Here is a 20,208-nt window from a genome sequence, read left to right as displayed (position 1 = left end):
CAGCGAATGCCAGGCCGCCGAAGCAGAGAGCACAAACTTAATCACTTGGCCACAGGGCCAGCCCGTTCATTTCAGAAAAACATAAATTTAAGAAATCACAGTAATACCTCCCAAAGATAAACACTGATAATTATTTTCTATATACGTACTTTAAAAAGAATTATGATAAAATATGTACTCTTTAGTAACTTGCTTCTCCCCATATCCTTCCACTTAACAATGTGGACCTTTAACCCATGTCCTTAAATATTCCTCTATACACTTTCAGTGACTATATAACATTATATTCAAAAAGCAATATCTTATTGTACTTAATCAATTTCCTAAGATTGAACATCTGAGTTGCTTGTTTTTTTACTCTTATATAATAATTTTTCCAGGATCATATTCCAACAGTTATTTGTAGTAAAATGGCTTGTCTTCAAATAAATAAAATTAAGCCTAAAATATTTTAGAGTCATAATTCTCAGGTGCAATTACCTAGAAAGAGCAAATGCCAGAATTAAATTTCGTGTATAAAAGTATGCTATCAACCACATTTTTTATTAGTCTGAAAGAATCATCAGTTTTTATCATCTTTGTTATGATGATTACTGCTATGTTCTAATATGCCTTTCTACTATGTTAGAAGAAGACAGAAACCATCCTATCCACTCTGGTAGAAGGTTAGCTACAGTTCTAAGTGTACTAAAATTTATTATTTTTCCTCTTGTCAAAACTCTTTATGAACAAATTAACCTTGTCAAAAAAATATTAAAGCAGCATTACTTTTACTATGTCTTCTACCCTACCAATGTAACAGCCATAGTAATATTATTAATTTGCCATTTGGTGGCAGCAAATACAAAAGAAAGGAAATTTCCTCAGTACTTCTACCTACTGTATTACTACCAATACAAAAGTAGTCTTCCCTGAGTCATGTATTTTAAACAAGAGTTTCAAATGAAAGGTAATGCTTTATAGGTTTTAATAGTAATATTTTAAACTTAATAGTCAAGCTCCAAACAATATCACGAGCAAATTCCTGACTGACTGAAAATAACAGCCTTCTGTTACTACAGCAATTACCAACACAATTTAATTGCCTCAAAAACTATGTGACACTTTTGATGCTTATCAAGCAACACGTTATTGCAATCACTTTCATTTGTACTAATATTTACATCTCATGTAAAAATTATTTGCTTACTCTAACCAAATCCAGCTGGCTTAGCCTCCCAACCCCAAGAACATCTACTCAATAATCATTTGTTAATAACTACTTATGTGCTAATAAGTACAAGGAATACAGCAATAAACAGAGAAATAACTTCTGGCCTCACAAAGCTTACACAAAATCTCTTATATATTCCTTTTCCCAAACTTGTAATACAGGGTAGTAAAGACCAGCTTGAGAGTCTAAATATTATACAAATATATATAATACAAAAATCGTACAGTTTCCCTGCACAAATAATTTACAACTTAAAAAACTACACAAAAACATCAGAGTAAGGAAATGCAACAGTTTTATTTTTTGTATTATGACTGCCTTAATGTCTTTCTCTTCTTTTGAAATATCAAGTTAATTCAAAAGGAAAAATGTTTAGTGCCCTTAATTTACTACTTTGTTTATCCAACCCACAAGATACTAAGAGACTGAAATAATCAAAAGTTATATCATGGGGCTGGCCCCGTGGCAGAGTGGTTAAGTTCACACACTCCGCTTCGGCGGTCCATGGTTTCACCGGTACGGATCCTGGACGCGGACATGGCACTGCTCACTAGGCCATGGGAGGCGGCGTCCCACATGCCACAACTAGAAGGACCCACAACTAAAATATACAACTATGTACTGAGGGAATTTGGGAAGAAGAAGAAGAAAGAAAAGAAGATAACTGGCAACAGTTGTTAGCTCAGGTGCCAATTTTTAAAAAAATAAAATAGTTATATCAAACTGAAAAATGAATGTAGAGTATCTTTTTCACATAAAATTATTACACAGCAAACTATGTCAAACTTCTCAGTAACTTATTTGTAGAAATCACTGCCAAAGTGTCTTATATACAGTCCAAGACATTGAGAAGTATGAGGCTAGGTTCATGAATGGATTCAAACTGAGACTAAACTTGTGCATACACTGGCAGATTAACCACAGAGTAAACACATCTGAATACAGTAAAGACCCAGTCTCTACAAGGTGAGCATCTCCTTCAAGGGCAGAGGCTGTATCTCATTTACATCAGTATATCCAGTTCTATGGCTTTGCTTATTATTAGCAGCCAAGAGTGATGAACAATTTGTCATGCGTGGACATTTCTCACGGTGATGATTGGATCTTGTCAGCAGAATAGAGTTTTCACTTTATTTTCCTGTTTTTCTGTTTTGGTTCCAACTAGATACAAGATTTTACAAGTTAAAGATTAACATCGGCAAGTTCATATGTTCCAACCTAATACCAATTATTCACAACGTAAGTTCCCTGAGGATAGACAACATTTCTTATTCCCCTCAAAAAGCTCATCTTCTAGAAAGGGAGAACGATAAGTAAAAACTAAACAGCAAAACAGTGCAATAGTGCTTTGATATTAGTTCGTGTGTGTGTTTTGTGTGTGTTTGTGAGAGGGGGCCAGAGACATACATACATATAGCACATTAATGCTATCAGGAAAACTGGAAGCCATCTGGAAAATAAAATTAAATAGGATTCCTTTGCTAATTGATCACTATGTACCGAGATGTATGTATTTAAAGAAAGATAAAAGTACTAGGAGACTACTGACTGATTTCTCCCTTAGATGGGAAACAAGGCAGGGATGTCTGTTGTCACCACCCCTATTCAGTATCACATTGGAAGTCTTAGTCAGTGTAATAGGGTTTTAACAAGAAATAAAAGGCACACAATTTGGAAAGAAAGAAAACTGCCTGGAATAGCAGAAAACATGATTGTCTACATAGAAAATCCCATAGAATCACCAAAAATGTTCCCAGAACTAATAAGTTTAGCAAAGTCACAGAATACAATTATATTTCTATATACTACCAATGAACTAGAAATCAAAATTTTAAAAGCAGTACCATTTATATTAGAATCCTCAAAATTGAAACACTAAGGTATAAACTTAACAAGATACGTGCAGAATCTGTATGCTAAAAACTATGAAATACTGATAAAGGAAATCAAAGATATAAATAAATGAATAGAGATACCACATACATGACTTGGAAGACTCTATACTGTTAAAATATCAATTCTTCCTCATTTAATCTACAGCTTCAATGCAATCCCAATCAAAGTCTCAGTGGTATTTGTAGAAATGAATAAGCTGATTCAAAAATTTATACAAAAAGGCAAAGGAACTAGAAGAGCCAAAACAATTTTTAAAAAGACTGAGGCTGGAGGATTCACACTACTAGGAAGCTACAGTAATCAAGACATTACGATACTGGAAGGAGGACAGACATATGGATCTGATGGAATGGAACAGAAGAGACCAGAAATAGATCCAGACATACATGGTCAATTGACTGTTTTTTTGATGAGGAAGACTGGCCCTGATCTAACATGTCTTGCCAATCTTCCTCTTTTTGCTTGAGGAAAATTGTCCCTGAGCTAACATCTGTGCCACTTTTCCTCTATTTTGTTTGTGGGACGCTACCACAGCATGGCTTGATGAGCAGTGTGTAGGTCCATGCCTGGGATCCTAACCTGCAAATCCCAGGCCACTGAAGCAGAGCTTGGGAACTTAACCACTATGCCACCTGGCTAGCCCCAAGTCAACTGATTTTTCACACAGGTGCAAAGGCAATTCAACAAAGAAAACATAATCTTTCCAACAAATGATCTGGAACAACTGGATAATCCATTTGGAAAAAAAAGAAAGAACTTAGACCTCTACCTAACATCACACATAATAATTAATTCAAAATGGATCATAGACCTAAATGTATAATCTCAAATTATAAAATTTCTAGAAGAAAATAGAGGAGGAAATCTTTGTGACCTTAGAGTAGACAAAAATTTCTTAGAGACAATATCAAAAGTACAATCCATAGATAAAAATACTGATTTTATTAAAATTTATCAAAATAATTTCCACTCTTTGAAAGAAATCATTAAGAGAATGAAAATATAAGCCATGGACTGAGAGAAAATACTTGCAAATCAGATATCTGACAAAGGATTTATATCCAGAATAAATAAAGAACTTGTATAACTTATTAATAGGAAAGCCTAATTTTTCAAATGGGCAAAAGACGTAAACAGTTTGACACTTCACCAAAGAATGCATACAAACATGAAAATATAGAGACGTTAATCATTACAACAATACAAATTAAAGCACAATGAGACACTATTACACACCTAGTAGAATGACTTTTTAAAAAAACTGACAGTACCAAAAGCTGGAGAGGATGCAGAGCAACTGGCATTCTCATACCCTGCTGGCCAGAATGTTTTGGAAAACAATTTGGCAGTTTCTTATAGTTACACATACAATTAATGTATATAACCCAACAACCCTAGTCCTAGGTATTAACCCAAGAAAATAAAAACATGCTCAAAAAAAATCTCCACAGGAATATTTATACTGGCTTTATTCATAACCTCCAAAACCTGAAAATAACCCAAACATCCCTCAACTAGAGAACAGATTCCATAAATGAACTGTGGTAAATCTATGTAACAGAATATGACTCAGTAATAGAGAAGGAACCAATCCATAAGTGAACAAACCAACAACATGGACAAATCTTAGATTATGATAACTGAAAGACTACACACTGAATGATTCTGTTTCTTATGACATTCTGCAAATGGCAAAACCTTAAGGAGAGAAAAGAGATAAGTAGTTGCTAAGAGCTGGGGACCTGGGGAGGGGATGAATAGACAGGGGCACAAAAGAATTTTTAAGGGTGATGGACGTGTTCTATATCTTGATTGTGGTGGTCATTACATGGCTGTACGCGTTGGTAAAAATCCACAGAACTGTGCACTAAAAAGAGTAAATTTTACTATATCTAAATTAGACTTTAATAAAAATAGAGAAAAGTATAAAAGCACTAGAAGAAGCCACACAACAGTTTTAAAACAACAATATAATAGGGGAGACACAAAAATTTAGAAGACAAAAAATTAATAAATTTAATCATCTAAAATATTAAATTTCTACATTGAAAAAAAGTAACTACAAAATGAAACAAATGACATAATCCACTATAAAAACAGGAAAAGAATAAAAACAAGCAATTCATAGAAAAAGAAACACAAAGGTATCTTAAACATATAAAAAGATGCTCGACCTTGTAAGAGAAATTCAAATTAAAACTACATGGACAAACCACTGTTCATCTCTCAAACTGGCAAAGATCAAGTGGTCTGAAACTGTATAGGTCCTGGAGTGAATGAAGTATTAATACTATCTTTGTAGGAGAGAAATTTGCCAGTATCTAGCAAATTGTGAATGCATATTCTACTGATATAGAAATATATTTCCAGGATACATTTTTAAGTGAACAAAGCAAGTCACATTATATCTATACAGTATGCCACCTTTTGTGTGAGAAAGAGAGAAAAAGAAGGTATATTTGTACTTGTTTTTATTTGTATATAGAAACATTTAATGACACGGGAAACATACATTTTATTTGTTTGGAGTGGGCTGCACAAATTTTACTTACGGGATGCAGAGTCGGGGAAAGACTTCTCAAGTAAAGTTTTATCTGGTTTTGATTATTGAATCATGTGAAATTGGGAAAAAATGGGGAAGGAGGAAAGGAATTTACCCTACAGTTGATATATTTGCACATGAACTAAGTGATATATGTAGGTGTTATATAATAAAGAATTTGTGTGGTCTTTGTCCTGGGTACCTGAGAGCTTCTAAATCCTTGGAATTTCCTGAGTAACAGCAGTGTCTTTCTTATTCATGGTTAGCCCCTAAAACGGTATCAGGGTTTATGCTAATAATGTGACTCATGGTACCCCCCTAGATTGATCCAGACTGGGGCTGGCCGTGCTAGAGAGAACAACCCTGTGATAAGAGGGTTGGGCTGTGAGTCACGTGATATTAGCCTGACTGCCTGACCACCTGAACTCTGGGGAGGGGAGAAGGGCTAGAAAATGAGGTTAATCATGTGGCCAATGACTCAATCCATCAAACATACAAATTGAATCCCCAATAAATAATCCTGACACTGAAACTTAGTTGAGCATCACATTGAGGACATGGAAACTTCGAGTTTGGGACCCTCTCAGATCTCACCTTACGCGTCTCTCCCTTTCACTGGTTTGGATTTCTATCCTTTTGCTATTAAAAAACTATAATCATGAGCGTTTTTCTGAGTTCTGGGAGTCGTTCTAGCAAATTATCAAACCTGGGGTGTTGGTAGGAAGCTCCAAACTTATACCCAGTTGGTCAGAAGTGTAGGTGGCCTGGGAACCCCAGAGCTGCAGCTGGTTTCTGAAGTGAGGAGATTCCTGTGGAGGACCATGCCCTTAACTTGTAAAGTCCGCAGAACTGCACTGCAGTCAGTGGTAATCCATTGCAGCATTGTTTGCATTAGCAAAAGAACAACCTAGATATCAATGGGGAACAGGGTATACAACAGTAAAATGCTAAACAGCCACAAGCAATGAAAAAATTCTTTAAGTATTGATGGGGAATGAACTCAAGATAATGAAGGTAGAGACGGCAAATAAGATGTGTCCACACAAATAATCCATAACCAATCTATAAACCAAAATTGGCGTGAGTTTATTACGAGTTAGATCTCAGAACTAGCCGAGGGCCTTTCTTCACCAAGGAAGGAAGAGCATAGAAGTGAGACGTTCAGAGTGGTTATATACCATCTTGGAACAAAGAGCATACATTAAACACACCCAGGATACATTTTCATCAAAATTTCAAAGAGGTATTCAGTTGCAAATTGGCAGGTCAACATGACTGTGATGTCAGGAAAGGGACTAATCCAGGCATTACCAATAGGGCATAGGAGGGGAAGTATGCATTTTTATCTTAAGAGAGTGCTTCTTTCTTTTAATGGTTGAGCAGATGTACAACGAATGTTTGACAGGCCATAAGTCAGGCTTTTTAGTTTAAGTTGAATCAGTTTGGAACTCAAATAGTTACCCCATATATCTCAGTATGTGAAAATCTCTTGCCAGATGCATAACAGTGTGTCTAATGCACTAACTGCCTATTGCGTATAAGGTGGAGAGTAACAGAGATATTTGTTTATATAATCATAAAATCTCTAAGGACAAATAAGAAAATAATATCGGTCAGCTATAGTAAGGGAAACCAGTTGACTTGGGTGTGATGTGCCCAGAGGTGGAAGAGAAAATTTTTATGCTATACCCTTTGTATTCCTTTTAAATTATGAACCATACAATTGCCTGTTAAAATTAAATTTGAAAAGCTATACAGACGAATCAGATGCATACCAATGATAAGAATTACTTAAAACAATGCTTTGCTCAAAAAATATGTGAAGTGTATGAAGATAGATTTATTTTACTCTGCCAGCGTGTGTGCCTCCAACTCAAAGATTGACAAACCAATTAAACTACAAATGTCTGGAGCTAGAGCCTGGAGACCTATACTTTCTTTTTGGTTTTGGTGAATCTGTGCCAATCTTCCTCTAAGACTGAAGCTGAACTAACATCTCTGCCAATCTTCCTCTATTTTATACGTTGGATGCCGCCACAGCATGGCTTGATGAGCAACATGTAGGTCTGTGCCAGGGATCTGAACCCATGAACCCTAGGCCGCTGAAGCGGAGCACACACATTTAACCACTATGCCACTGGGCAGGCCCTGGAGATCTATACTTCTAGTGATTCTACTTCAGAGCCAAGGTGTTGAACTACCATAGGACATGATTACTACATGCAAAGCATTGTGCTAGCCAAACCAAGGTGATACAATAAAAATATTCCCTGCATATCTACCCAAACAGTTTGAAATCAACAATCCAAAGTAACATATGACACCTATGTTCTTGCAGCACTATTCACAATAACCAAGACCTGGAAACAATCCAAGTGCCCATTGATTGATGACTAGATAAAGATGATGTGGTATACACACAGACACACAGACACACAGACACACACACACACACACACACACAAATGGAATACTACTCAGCCATAAAAAAAGACGAATTCATCCCATTTGCAACAACATGGAAGGAACTGGAGGGAATTATGCTAAGCGAAATAAGCCAGACTGAGAAAGACAAACACCAGATGATTTCACTCATATGTGGAATATAAACAAACACATGGACAAAGAAAACAGTTCAGTGGTTACCAGCGGAAGGGGGTGGGTGGGGGGCACAGGAGGTGAAGGGGAGCACTTATGTGATGACAGTCAAGAAATAATGTGCAGGGGGCCGGCCCAGTGGTGCAGCGGTTAAGTGTGCACGTTCTGCTTCTTGGCTGCCTGGGGTTTGCCAGTTCGGATCCCAGGTGCAGACACGGCACCACTTAGCAAAAGCCATGCTGTGGTAGGTGTCCCACGTATAAAGTAGAGGAAGATGGGCATGGATGTTAGCTCAGGGCCAGTCTTACTCAGCAAAAAGAGGAGGATTGGCAGTAGTTAGCTCAGAGCTGATCTTCCTCCAAAATAATAATAATAATAACAATAATAATAATAATGTGCTTATATTTCAGAGAATGTGTTTATTCTGAGCCTGGTAAGACATAAGTCACAGGCCAGAGATGCTGCTAGTTAACATAATTCCCAGCCAAAAATTATAGTAATAACAGACAGATCAAATAGGATATTTGAAAGTAACACAGCTTAAAAAAACTGATTCAGTCTGGCTTTCAATCCAGTCTGAGTGATAAATATTTTTTAATTTCAAGCTACTTCTTGAGATAATCAAATTTTGAAGAAAATCTAACTTTTAAAAATATTGCTTAAATGCAGTACTACGTACTTGACAACAGAGTAAGTTTTTTCCGTTTCTCCCTTAGTTTTGGCATATTGGGTATATTCTAGAAAACTACTTGTATAGTAGTTTACATATATTTGGCTTGTTAAAATTTTTTCCTTGCATACTTTTCAAAGGAAGGAATTATTTCTCTCAAGAGTCAAGTCTGGAAACAGTCATTTAAATACTGATTTAGGCCTTAAGTTCTCATATATAATTCTTGAAGCTATATTCTTCCCAGAAAGCCCATTCTATCTCCTATCTTAATGAAAGTAAATGTTTTCATAAGTACATGCTTCTCCAGAGGTCTTCTCAAGTGTTAACTGTTCCTTTGCTCACAGCCAGTATATCTTAGGAGTGTGTGTGTGTGTGTGTGTGTGTGTTTTGGGAGGAGAGAGGGGAGCAGAGTCAGCATTCTTCTAGCCCCTGCTATAGCTATTAAAATGGCACTAGTTTACCTACCTATAAAAACCTTCCTTCTTTCGAGGCACATGCCATCTGGCTAGATGACCCTTCTATTTCTTGTCACTGTTGTCTATCAAATCTCACTCCCGATTTCTGTATCTGGATCATAGTTGTCTCAGTTATCTAGCTGATTTCCTTTCTTTGTAGATGACATCTTGAACATCATACTTCACAATTTAACAACCTCCACACCAGTGATCCTCTCCACTTGGCTCTAACCACATATTCTAATGACCAAAACCCCCCAACTTGTCTCCTCTACTGAAACTGCCTTCGGTTCTGTAATTCTGTTACTATCCAACCTATCCCTCACAACCCATTACTTTCAATTGCTAAACATTCATTGTTGGGTCTTGTTCTTTGATCCATCCTCCCACTCTGTGGCTTTTGATTGGAGAGTTCAATCCATTTACATTTACAGTGATTACTGAAATGTGGGGGCCTACCGCTGCCATTATATGTCTTGTTTTCCGGTTCTCTTCAATTTCCTTTGTTTCTCGTCCCATGGTTTAGTCTGTTCTGATGGAGAGCTGCTACTCTCTGTTGTTGTCCTTCTACTTATCTCCTTTGCTCTCGGAATAAGATTGTTTTTTGGTCATTGTTTTTGCTTTTTTGACAAGGTTTTTTTTCTCCTTTGAGATTATAATGAACATGGTCACACCACAAGTAAAGTCAGAAGTAGGACAGAGGACACTCTGATGGCTAGTTTGGTCATCCGAGATCATTAAAAATGGCTGACCTCTAACAATATGTACAAAAATATAAAACGTAAATAAAAAATACAAACAAATTTTCCTTTTTAAAGTACTTTTAAGAAAAAAAGCAGGGCCTTAGAAGTTTTGGTTCTTTTTTCCTCCCCTGTTGCAAATTCACGTTGTGGTTGTGGTTGGGTGGTGAAGAGCGTGTGTCATCTGCGGGTGGCACTGCCTGCGGTGGGCAGGCGGGTGGACTCTCTACTCGAAGGTGACCACGTTTAGATTCTGAGACCAGAAGTGGAGGGTGAATAGGTCACGGAGGCCTTTTTTTTAAGTTTAACTTTTCCTTTTTTGCTGTCTAGTCATCCTCGTCGGTCTTCTGCTTCTTGGTGTCAACATCGTCGTCCTCGTCATCTTCAGCTGCCCGTTTGCCCGTAGCTGCCTCAGCCTCCTCATCTTCATCTCCATCCTCTTCCTCACCATCGCCTTCCTCCTCCTCTTCCTCCCCACCTTCTTCCTCTTCTTCATCTACCTCATTGTCAGCCTCCTGCTCCCCATTTTCCTCATTAGCATTCCCATTAGCAGGTGCGTCTCTTCCATTCTCTGCCTCCTCCACAACTTCCTTCTTCTCCTTTAAGTCCTTGGTGGTGATCTCGGAGCTGGTGTCCACGGCCGCGTCTGACACGGTGGGGCACACCGGTGATCCGATGCAGCGGATTAAAAAGGCGAGAGTTAGAGGACTCTGGCGACAAAGCTGCCGGAGTCGGCGGCAGCTGAGGTGCACGGCAGAGGTGGCTGCGGCAAGCGGGTGCCGGGTACGGGAACAATGCAAAGATGGCTTTTCAGAGCAGCCAGTCAAAATGTTGGTAATTGTTAAAGCTGGGTAATCAATTCATAGGGGTTCATTAATGTCTTCTCTGTGTGACAAAATTTAAGAACTAAATCACATTAAAAATTTAAAAGTTAAAGAAAATCAATTATATAGTGATATTTCAAAAAGAGAGAATAACGCAATATTAGATTGACACCTCCCTATGATTCTATTCACACATAACACTATCTCAGAAAGAGAAGTTACAAAAAGTTAAAGTGGCTGGGTCCAAATTTAGTCTCTGAACTTTACAGCAACATGTATGTCAGCCAATTTAGGGAATCTAGGAGATGTGATAGATCTAAATCAAGGTTTCTCAAAGTCAGTACTACCAATATTTTAAGCCAGACAATTATTTGTTGTGGAGTCCTGTCCTGTCCACTGTAGGATGTTTAACAGCATCTCTGGTCTCTCCCACTAGATGCCTGTAGCATACCCCCTCTCCAAGTTATGACACCAGAAACATGTCCATGTATTGCCAAATATCCCCTGATCTAAGCACTGATCGAAACTCATGATTTCTTAGAATGGTGAGCTTATTATAAAAAGAAAAAGCGACTTAGTAGTATATTCCTCAAAATCTGCCAAAACAACTTGAGTAAAGCAGCATTAGACCAGCCAGCATCAGACAAGATATTTTCTCCATCTTAATACACTCAAATATCTGAATAGAAATGTGATGTTTTTAAAAATGTAAATATGTACATTTCCTTACTTTTAAACACAACATGCTAAACAAAGTAGGCTTTTTTTTTTAGGAAGACTAGCCCTGAGCTAACTGCTGCCATTCCTCCTCTTTTTGCTGAGGAAGACTGGCCCTGAGCTAACATCCATGCCCATCTTCCTCTATTTTATATGTGGGACGCCTACCACAGCATGGCTTGCCAAGCAGTGCCACGTCTGCACCCGGGATCCAAACCAGCGAACCCCAGGCTGCTGAAGCAGAATGTGCGCACTTAACCGCTGTGCCATCAGGCCGGCCCCCAAATTCGGCTTTTTTGATGATTCAAGACAATGAACACGATATATATTTATATTCAGCTTATTCAAAAAAATAGGAGTGACATCACAAAATACAGTGGAGTAGAAACTTCCAAAACTCCATTCTTTCACAAAAGCAATGAATAATCTGGCAAAAACTGTCAGAATCAACACTTTCAGAAGTCTGGGATCTAATCAAAACCTTACAACAACCAAGAGAATACTTAATGAAGAAAGAAGCTGCTGAGCTTTTGTAAGAAAGTCCTACTGCATTTTAACTTACCTGCTCACCATCCTCAACTCCCAGACACGGCCACAGACACAAAGATGGCAGCCCACAATGGTGCAGGGTGTTGGTACTAAAGGGACCAATATGGGAGACCTTATTCTCAAAGAATTGTGGTTGCGTGTTGTAAACTATCTGGTATCTCCCGGAAAGACTGGCTCAAGAGTATGCCTTTGTCCCACCAGCCTTGGAGATTCCCAGAGCTGAAGCAGCTTACTGGGCAGTGTCTGTCAAAGGCATTTAAAAACAAATGTTTAGCCATAGTTACCTCCAGTTAAGATATAACAGAGGAAGCAAGAGACAGACCAAACAGCATAGGAAAGAAGCAGCTGGGGAAGAAGATACTTAGGAGAACAAAGGCTTTGAAAAGCTCCCACGTCTACTGGGAAATCTAGAAGATCACATGCATGCCTAGGGATGAATACATGCTCAGAAAAGACAGAGGGAGACCCTGAGATTTCACTTCTGATTGACCTTTCAGCTCTGAGAATACAGGAAGTGAAGGGCAAGGCACAGCTGTAAGCAGTCTGGCTGAATCTCGAGTACTTTGCAATACAAAGGCAATTTGCAAAGACTAGGAGAATTGTTGTGTGGTTTCTTTTTCCATCCAGGAAATCTCTGCCAATCATAGTTGACCACTAAGATAACAGAACAGAGAATTTAGTGGGCATACACACAAAGAATATAGATTTTACAAAAATAGTTTAGAAGAGTCATTAAAGAAACAAATAACCCATAAAAAGAGCAACAAACTGGTGAAGGAAAAGAATCAGATTTCCAGTTACCACATTATAATATTCAAAATGTCCAGTTTTCAAAAAAAAAGAAAATGTGAGCCATGCAAAGAAACATGAAAGTATGTCCTATTCATAGGAAAAAAAAGAAACAGAAACTGTCCCTGAGTAAGGCCACACACTGGACTTACTAGACAAAGACTTTAAATTTACATATGCTCAAAGAACTAAAGGAAACCATGGACAAAGACTGCAGTAATCATAAATGATGCCTCACCAAGTAAAGAATATCAATAAAAAGATGGACATTATAAAAAGGAACCAAACAGAAATTTTGGAGCTGAAAAGTACAATAACCAAAACAAAAAAGAGCTAGTTCTTTGAAAAGAGCAACAAAATAGACAAATTGTTAGCTAGACTAACGTAGAAAAAAGAGAAGATCCAAATTACTAAAATCAAAAATGAAAGTGGGGGGCTGGCCCCGTGGCCGAGTGAGTGGTTAAGTTCGCACACTCCACTTCGGCAGCCCAGGGTTTTGCCGGTTTGAATACTGGGCACAGACATGGCACCATTCATCAAGCCATGCTGAGGTGGCATCCCTCATGCCACAACTAGAAGGACCCACAACTAAAAATACACAACTATGTACCGGGGGGCTTTGGGGAGAAAAAGGAAAAATAAAATCTTTAAAAAAAAAAAAAAGAAAGTGGACACATTTCTATCAACCTGGGGGGGCAGGGGGAAGGTGATCATGAAAAACTGCACGCCAACAAATTGCCTAATCTCCATGAAATGGACAAATTCCTAGAAACACACAAACTACCAAAACAAACTCAAAAAGAAATAGAAAAGCTGGACAGACCTCTAACAGAGATTGTAACAGTAGTCAAAAATCTCCCAACAAAGAAAAGCCCAGAACTAGAAGGTTTCACTGGTGAAACTTACCAAACATTTAAAGAAAAATTAACATCAATTCTTCTCAAAATAGAAGGAGAGGGAACATGCAATACTCTCTTCAACACAGTGCTGGGACAATGGATATCCACATTCTTTAAGGCCAGCACTGTCTTGATAGCAAAGATAGAAAAAGAAATCACAAGGGCAAAAACAAACTGTAGGCCAATATTCATTATGAATATAGATGCAAAAATCCTCAACAAAATACTAGCAAACCAAATCCAGCAGCATATTAAAAGGACTATAAACCATGACTAAGTGGGGTTTCTCTCAGAAATGCAAGACTGGTAAACATTAGAAAGAAAAACAAACAAACAATATAATGTGCCAAGTTAATAGAATGAAGGGAAAAAGCCCCATGATAATCTCAATGCAGCAGAGAAAAAGCATTTGACAAAATCCAACATTCTTTCATGATAAAAGTACTCAATAAACTAGAAGGGAGCTTCTTTGCCATGATAAAGGGCACTTACGAAAACCCATAGCTAACATCATAGGTAATGGTGAAAGACTCAATGCTTTCCTTCTAAGATTAGGAAAAAGACAAAGATGCCCACTTTGTCCACTTCTATTCAACACTGTACTGAAGTTCTAACCAGATTAACTACGCAAGAAAAAGTAATAAAAGGCATCCAAACTGGAAAAGTAGTAGTAAAACTATCTCTATTAGCAGATGATATGATCTTATATACAGAAAATTGTAAAGAATCTCAAAAAAAACTGTCAAAACTAATGAACGAATTCAGCAAAGTTCAACTCACAAAATCAGCTGTCTTTCTAAACACTAGCAATGAACAATCTGAAATTAAGAACACAATTCCTTTTACATTAGCATCAAAAAGAATCAAAAACTTTGGAATAAATTTAACCAAGGAGATGCAAGATTTATAAACAAAAAACTACAAAATAGTGTTGAAAGAAATTAAATAAATTTCAAATAAAAGGGAAGACCTCATATGATCATGGATTGGAAGACTTAATATTGTTAAGATAGAAATACTTCCCAACGTGATCTACAGATTCAATGTAATTACCATCAAAATCACAATGGTTTTTTTTTTTTTGCAGAAACAGAAAAGGTGATCATAATATTCATAATGGAAACGCAGGGATACAGAATAGTCTAAACATTCTTGAAAAACGAGAATATAGAAGACTCATACTTCCTGATTTCAAACCTTATTACAAAGCTACAGTAATCAAAACAATGTGGTACTAGCATAAGGACAGATATATAGATCAATGGAATATAACTGAGAGTTGAAAAATGAAACCATACATCTATGGTCAATCGACTTTGGACAAGGGGACTAAGACCATTCAATGGGAAAGAATAGGTTCTTTAAGAACTACTGCTGAGACAACTCGATATCCACATGCAAAAGAATGAAACTGGAGCCTTACCTCATGACATATTTAAAACAGATCAAAGACCTAAAGGTAAGAGCTAAAACTGTAATACTCTTAGAAGAAACTATAGGGGCGAATCTTCATCACCTTGGATTTGACAATGGTTTCTTAGATATGGCAATGAAAGCATAATAAGCAATAAAAAAAATTGATAAATTGGACTTTATCAAAATTAAAAACTTTTGTGCACAGGACACTATTAAAAAAGTGAAAAGACAACCCACTGAATGAGAAAATATCTGCAAATTATACATCCAATAAGAGTCTAGTATCCAGAATATATAAAGTAGCACTACACAACTCAAGAGCAAAAAGACTAAACAATGGACAAAGGGCTTGAATGAACATTTCTCCAAAGATACTCATATGGCCAACAAGCACATGAAAAGATGCTTAACATCATTAGTCATTTGGGAAATGCAAATCAAAACTACAATGAGATGATATTTCATACCTACAAGAATGGCTATAATAGAAAAAAAAAAGGAAAATAAGTGTTGGTGAGGATGTGGAGAAATTGGAACCCTCAAGCACTGCTTATATAAAACAGGGTTAACTGTTGTGGAAAACAGTTTGGTGGTTCCTCAAAAGTTAAACAGAGAATTACCACATGAACTAGCAATTCCACTCCAAGATATATACCCAAAAGAATTAAAAACAGGTGTTCAAACAAAAAGGTAAAGGAACGTTCACAGTGGCACTATTTACAACAGTCAAAAGGAAGGAAGAAACAATCCAAAAGTTTATCAACTGATCAACAGATAAAATTTGGTATATCCATACAATGGAACATTACATAGCAATAAAGAATAAAGTACTGATATAGGCTACAACATGGGTGAACCTTGAAAATATTATGCTAAGTGAAAGAGGACAGACACAAAAAGCCACATATTCTATGATTCTGTTTTATGAAATATCCAGAATAGGCAAATCCATAGAGGCAGAAAGCAGACTAGTCGTTGCCAAGAGCTGAGAGGGGGAAATGGGGAGTAACTGCTTAATGGGGATGGAGTTTCCTTTTGGGTTGATGAAAATGCTCTGAACGAGATAGTAGTGATGGTTGCACAACACTAATGTACTTAGTGCCAGTGAATTGTACATTTTATAACACTTAAAATAGTAAAGTTTATGTTATGTAAATTTTACCTCAATAAGAAGAAAAAAAAAGGATGAAGTAGGTAGCTACTTATTATGGTGTTTTGCTAGTGCGGATCTGGAAATAATACAACAATCAACTAAAAAGATATTGACTGAAACACTGGAAATGTAATTTACCCCTTTGAAAAATAATTCAAATTACTTAAATATCTAAAGGGCAGAATGTACATCAACTTGATGGAATATGATGCAACCATTAAAAATTATAATTAAGAAGATTATGTAGCAACTAGGTGAAGTGTGACACTGGAATGAGATGAAGCTGGGTTTGAACTCACATTAAATATGGGAGCTCCATATTTAATAACATGACCTTGACAAACATTTTTTATGAAATAACAATACATGAGGAGTCGTAAAGCATCTAGCACAATGTATTTTGCTAAATGAAAAGGTTATAAAACTGCATATACCTTTTGTTTAGATGTATATGCTACTCATTCCAACAGTTATTGAGTTGTTACTATGTGCTAGATACTGGCAACAAAAGATGGCACAACATTGTTGTAAAGGAGTTATAGTTTAGTAAAGGAGACAAGCACACACACAAAGTGTTTATGATAGGAAGACATACAATGATGACTAAGAAAGCCCAGGCCTAACAAGGTGCACAAAGAAAATGTTTATAAATAATTAATGAAACACATTATATAGTCATAGAGAAAGTGCAGCTAACCAATCTAGTGGAGTAGGCTGAACTGAGTGTGTGTGTTCACGTGTGTAGTCAGATATCACTTCTGCCAGGATGACTGTCTTTAAACAATAAGGAGTTGGCCAAATAAAGGTAAAAAGGCATTTGTAATAAAGACGGCAGGATGCAAAGTTGGCCAGGATGCTAAACAATGGAAAGTGGCAGACTACAACTGGAAATATAAATTGATACAGCCTCTGTGGAGGGGGACTGACACAGGTAGCAAAATTATGAATGTACATCCCACTGAAAAAGATGTCCAAAATCTATCAATTTGGAGGGAAAAGTACACAACAACCAAGTAAGTCACCTTGTGTGCTAAAAGGCGGAGGAAAATAAGAACAGATTTGTATATGCTTGTCTATTGTAAAACCTGCATCACCAATACCCCCTTTCTTTAGTCTCCTCAGCATCACAGGGCAGAAGTCTGGAACTACATTTCCCAGAATCCCTTTTCCCAAGTGATTAAAGGATAGTGTCCATCAATGAGGGACACTCATGCAAAATTTAATGAAGAGAAGCACCAGCCATCATTTCTCATGGCAACTGTGAGTGAATGCATGGGCAGACAATAGGCATAAAGTTTGAAGTAGATGCTATATGAGAATCATCTGCTTTTTCTAGACTTAATATTGTACAGTGTCAATTTTTCAAATTAAATCTGTAACTTCAATGGAAGACTAGTTAAGCTCAACAGTTTCCATAGCAATTTGGAATTTTAAAAAATGTATACAGAGGTGCTGGTCTGGCATCATAGAGGTTAAGTTTGCCTGGTCTGCTTCAGCAGCCTGGGGTTCATGGGTTCAGATCCTGGGTGCGGACCTACACACCACCACTCATCAAGCTATGCTGTGGTGGCATGCCACATACAAAATAGAGGAAGATTGGCACAGATGTTAGCTCAGCAACAATCTTCCTCAAGCAAAAAGAGGAAGATTAGCAACAGATGTTAGTTTAGGGCCAATCCTCTCCACCAAAAACAAAAAAAGAACGTATACAGAAAACCAAAGGGTAAAGAAAAGTCAATTTTGAAAAAAACAAAAAATTTGAACTTCACACCATATACAAAAATAAAATTCCAGGTGGGTTAAAATACTAAGTAAATGGGTAGAGAAACTGCAAAATTTTAGAAGAAACAGAATATTTTTAGACCTTTATGGGTTTCTTACACAAGAAAGGAAAAAAGAACATAAAAGATCAATAAGTATGATTACATTACAATCTAAAATTTCTGAACAAGTCTCCATAAACAAAGCGAAAAGACTAGCAACATACTGAGATGTATATATAACAAAACCAACAAAAAATTCATAGCATACACATATGTACACACACACACACACAGACCCCTACAACTGCATTATAAGAAAGGAAACAAACACTTCATACAAAAAATTCCAATTTGTGAAAACATATGAAAATATAGTCAATACAAGTAGGAACCCGAGAAATACAAATTAAAACACAAGATAATACTGGGCAGCCCCTGGCCTAGTGGTTAAGATCAGCACGCTCCACTTCAGTGGCCTGGGTTCACGGGTTTGGATCCTGGGCACAGACCTAGACCACTCATCAGCCATGCTGTGGCAGCAACCCACACACAAAATAGAGGAAGACTGGCACAGATGTTAGCTCAGGGCTAATCTTCCTTAAGCCAAAAAAAGGGGAAGACTGGCAAGGGATGTCAGCTCAGGGCTAATCTTCCTCAGCAAAAAAAACAAAACAAGATAGTACTTCATGCCCATCAGACTGTAAAAACTGAAATCAAACTAAAACAATTATCAATAAGTTTGAGAGTAAAGAGGCAATATAATTGGTACAACCACTTTGGAGAAAATAAAAATTACAAAGTAAAGGTGAACGTGTATGTATTCTATGAGCCAGCAAGTCTACTTCATCAATCTCAGAGAAACTTTGATATGTACACAAGGAGACACCAGAACATCTACTGCAGCACTGTTTGTAATAGCACAGAACTGGCAACCATCTAACTGCATTGCTAGGAGAATAAACTGAGGTTTAGTTGTATAAGATATATAGCAATTATAACAAATGTATAAACATGGATAAATTTTAAAAACAATGCTGCAGGGGCTAGCCCCGGGGCTGAGTGGTTAAGTTCGTGCATTCCACTTGGTGGCCCAGGGTTTCGCCGGTTTGGATCCTGGGCGCAGACACAGCACCACTCATCAGGCCATGTTGAGGTGGTGTCCCATTTGCCCCAACTAGAAGAACCCACAACTAAAAAAATACACAACTACACACTGGGGGGATTTAGGGAGAAAAAGAAGAAAAAATAAAAGGAGATTGGCAACAGTTGTTCACTCAGGTGCCAATCTTTAAAAAAAGAAAGAAAGAAAAAAAACCCAATGCTGCAAAAGACACATATAGTATACTATTTAAAAGTTTAGAAAATGGGGCCAGCCCATTGGCACAGTGGTTAAGTTTGGCGTGCTCCGCTTCAGCAGCCCAGGTTCCCAGGTTTGGATCCCAAGTGCGGACCTACACCACTCACCAAGCCATTCTCTGGCAGCGACCCATACACAAAATAGAGGGAGATGGGGAAAGATGTTACCTCAGGGTCAATCTTTCTCACCAAAAAAAAAAAAAGTTTAGAATAATGATGGTACATATTATTTATGATATTCTTTATGGATATGTAAGTACAGCATAAGTGCAAAAAACTGAATGATGTAAGTCAACTTTCAAGATAGTTACCTAAGGAAGGATGGGAGTGGGGCTCTAGCTGTATATATAACTATTTTATTCTCTAAGAAACACAAAGCAAATATGGTGAAGTATTAACATCTGTTTATTCCTGGTGATAGGTATTTAAGTTTCTATTGAATTTTATTTTATCCTGCATGTCTGAAAGTTTCAATCTAACTAAAAACTATTTTTCAAGAAAGATCATTCTCCTTGGTTTCAGTGTAGAAGATGAACTGAAATGGGGGCAAGCCTGGAAAAGGGTAGACTGGTCAGAGAACTACATTAATCCAAGTAAGAAATGACAACAGCATGAACTAAGACCATGA

At 37.2% G+C, this 20,208-nt stretch overlaps 1 protein-coding gene across 4 annotated transcripts in view; it reads right to left on the bottom strand.

Annotated features, from left to right (window-relative positions):
* Window positions 1-20,208, bottom strand: part of ANKRD28 (ankyrin repeat domain 28) — a 197,803-nt gene that overhangs the window by 132,192 nt on the left and 45,403 nt on the right. The gene's annotated exons all lie outside the window — the stretch shown is intronic.

This window comes from Equus quagga, chromosome 1 (assembly GCF_021613505.1).
Source record: "Equus quagga isolate Etosha38 chromosome 1, UCLA_HA_Equagga_1.0, whole genome shotgun sequence".
Classification (NCBI taxonomy): Eukaryota; Metazoa; Chordata; class Mammalia; order Perissodactyla; family Equidae; genus Equus; species Equus quagga.
This window is presented reverse-complemented; position numbering and strand designations above follow the sequence as displayed.